Source organism: Canis lupus, chromosome 11 (genome assembly GCF_003254725.2).
Source record: "Canis lupus dingo isolate Sandy chromosome 11, ASM325472v2, whole genome shotgun sequence".
Classification (NCBI taxonomy): Eukaryota; Metazoa; Chordata; class Mammalia; order Carnivora; family Canidae; genus Canis; species Canis lupus.
This window is the reverse complement of record NC_064253.1, coordinates 65,748,754-65,752,518: the sequence shown is the minus strand read 5'-3', so window position 1 is coordinate 65,752,518 and position 3,765 is coordinate 65,748,754.

Here is a 3,765-nt window from a genome sequence, read left to right as displayed (position 1 = left end):
GCCCCGACCCAGCTCCACGTCAGCAGGCGGCGCCTCCGCGCAGGCGCACCGCAGCCACTTCCTTCACGACCGTTGCTAGGGGAGCGGACGCCCCCGCCGCCGGCCGCTTCCGGCGTGGGGCTGCCTGCCTTCCGGCCGCGGCGGCCGGGGTCTGTTCTCCCGCGGGTCCGGAGGGGAGCTCAGGGCGCAGGCGCGCGGGCCGCCGTGTCCCGTCCGCCGCGGCCTCCGCAAGCGGGCTTGCCTTTCTTTCTTTTTTTTAGGATTTCATTTATTTATGCATGAGAGACACAGAGAGAGAGAGAGAGACAGGCAGAGGGAGCAGCAGGCTCCGTGCAGGGAGCCCGACGCGGGACTCGATCCCGGGACGCCGGGGTCACGCCCTGGGCTGCAGGCAGACGCTCCACCCCTGAGCCCCCGGCGCCCCGAGCGCTCTCTTCTACGCGGTTCCTTGGCCCGCGGCAATGCGTAGTCTGGCCCTCTTGCCGTCGGATGATCCACGTGAAGATGTGTGCACAGAATTTTAAAGCCGAGGCCCCCGCCCCGGACGCCTTCCTTTCACTGACCCCATGCCTTCTTTCCAAAAGGAAGATGAATTAAAAAAAAAAAAAAAAAAAAAAGGAAGATGAATTTAGAGATTCCGGGAGCTGTCTGCAAGGGACCCTGGAAGTCCACAACCATCTAGTTGAGCGATTCTCAACCTCCGCACTGTTGACATCCTGACCCGGTGATCATTTGCCAAGGAAGGACTGTCCTGTGCATTGTAGGGTGGTTAGCAGCGTCTCAGGCCTCTGCGCACTGGGTCACGCTCCAGTCCTGACCATGCAGGACGTCTCCAGATGGCGCTAAAGGTGTTCGGGTGCAGGGTCACCGGGGCAAACACAGGTCACGCACCTAAATTTGAATTTCTGGCACCAATAAGTTATTTCTTAATGTAATTATGCCCCAGATATTGCATAGGACTCTGCAACAGCGTGAAGGATCTTGCCTCAAAAAAAAAATATGTTTCTAAAAAAAAAATGTGTTTCTATCATTCACTCAGTATGTATTAAGTCGCTAATATGAGCTGGGCACTGATGTAGGCTCTGGGGACATAGTGGTGAGTAAGGTAGACAAGATTCTTTTTTTTTTTTTTTTTTTTAAAGATTTTATTTATTTATGATAGTCACAGAGAGAGAGAGAGAGAGGCAGAGACACAGGCAGAGGGAGAAGCAGGCTCCATGCACCGGGAGCCTGACGTGGGATTCGATCCCGCGTCTCCAGGATCGCGCCCTGGGCCAAAGGCAGGCGCCAAACCGCTGCGCCACCCAGGGATCCCGGTAGACAAGATTCTTGACCTCAGGGGACATATATTCTGGTGGATGACAGACAATAAACAAGCAAATAAACTTCAAGATATAATAAATTCTCTTAAGAAAAGGAAACAAGATAAAGATATACATGACATAGAGCATACTTTCTATGTATAGAGAGAGAGAGGGAGAGAGAGAGAATTAATGCAAACACATAGGAGAATCACCCATGCTGAAGTTAATAGAGTCAGGTACAATCATTAGAGTCCATTCCAGGACATCTAAATGGACTCGAAGGGCAAATAGAAGATGACTTGAAGGATGAGTGTTAGGAGTTTTGGGATAAGAGAAGGGAAAAGAGGGACGCCGAGTGGCTCAGCGGTTGAGTGTCTGCCTTTGGCTCAGGATGTGATCCTGCAGTCCCCAGATCAAGTCCCACATCAGGCTCCCTGCTTGGAGCCTGCTTCTCCCTCTGCCTGTGTCTCTGCCTCTCTCTCTCTCTCTCTCTCTCTCTCTCTCTATATATATATATATATATATATATTCTATATATTCTATATATAATGAATAAATAAGTAAATCTTAAAAAAAAAAAAAAAAAAAAGAAAAGAAAAGACAGCCATATGCCTAGGAATGGGGATGAGGGGTGGAGGCCATGAAACTGGAGGAAGCCATGTTGAAGAAGTTGCTCTTTACCCTAAGAGCAATGGAGAGCCAGTGTGGAATTTTAAGTAGTAAAGTGACACCTTCAATTTTGCATTTCAGAACAATTACTCTGCTGAGAAAATGAGTTGGGCGATGTCAGGACCACCATTATGAGACAGTTTTAAGGGTCCAAGTAAGAGATATTACCCATTTCAAGACAGTAGCACTGAGAATGGAGAAAAGACCAGTGAAAAGCTGAGACACATTTATGAAGCAAAATGGGAAGTTTGGGGTCATTGGTTCTGGAGGAGTGAAGGAGAGGAATACGTCATGATAATACCCAGGTTTCTGGATTGGGCAACCAGGTGCCATCTCTAAAATAAGGATCACAGAAGGAAAGTCGGCTTATGGTGTAAGATGATGCATCCATTTGAGACATGTTGTGTTTGAAATCATGGCCATGTCCACGTCAGCGTATGTCATGTACGTATTTGAAACATTTACTGATTCTTATTGAACCTTGCCTCCCATGGGGCTCTTCAGATATACAGGTTTCCCAATCCACTTCCTCCACGCAAGCTCTTCTTAGAGGAGCTCACTGGTACCTGTTCAGGGCTCTCCTTCCCCGGTGGAAGAAGTTCCCATGCTATCTTGAGTTAAAGGAAATTTTCTACACTACAAATCTGATCATGTTACTCTCCCCCAACCTGACCCTCAGATTAGAGTTGAGATACTTCAGCAGGCTTTCAGGATTCTGACAGTCCAGGGTCTCATATGCTTTGCTTTTGCTCATACTGGTCTCTCTGCCTAAAACATCGTTCCTCGCCCACTGCAATACCCTGCAACCCCCAATATCCTGCAGGACTTGGCCTAAGTTCTCTTCTATTTGGCCTCTTCCCTTGTCAGGTCATAGACCCACAGCTGGTTTAGAGCTTGGTGGTCAAGATTGAACTAGCGCAGTTTGAAGTGAGTTCAAAGTGAGTTTGGCTCACTTCGAAGCAGACAGCACCTTGACCTGTGGCCATTATTAATATACTGTCTCTGAGCTCCACACTTAGCATTCTTTGCCCTGGGGAGCAGTACTCTGCAGACTGCACGTCCCCCATTGCCAGCTGGCTGACTTAAACTCTGCCTGTAGAGGGTGCTTGAGGCACACTGCAAGGCTGGAAAAGAAAACGGGCTTGTTTTGTTTCTTGTTTTGTTTTTCCCTCTCAAACAGATGAATAGACAGTGTTCCCTGTTCAGTGCTGGTTTCCATGTCGCCACATTGGTGATGGCTCCTATTGCGGTTGAATTGTGCCTCCCCAAAAAGACACATTCAAGTCCTAACCTCTGGGACCTGTGAATGTGGCTTTTTTTTTTTTTTTTTAAAGGCTTTACAGATATAATTAGTTAAAATGAAATTGCAGGGCAGCCCAGATGACTCAGCGGTTTAGCGCTGCCTTCAGCCCAGGGCCTGATCCTGGAGACCTGGGATCGAGTCCCACTTCGGGCTCCCTGCATGGAGCCTGCTTCTCCCTCTGCCTGTGTCTCTGCCTCTCTCTCTCTCTCTCTCTCTCTCTGTTTCTCATGAATAAATAAATAAAATATTTTTAAAAAATGAAATTGCACAGGATACAGATGAGTTCTAATCCAATGACTCATGCCCTTCTAAGAAGAGAAAACAGCCATACACACAGGGGAAATGACCATGGAAAGGCAGAGGCAGAACTTGAAGGTGTGCCACAGCATTTCTTTTTGGGGTGATAAAAAGTTCTGGAACTAGATCGTGGAAATGACTGCATGACACGGTGAAGGTACTTAACACCCTTAACGACCAGAGAATGCCAAG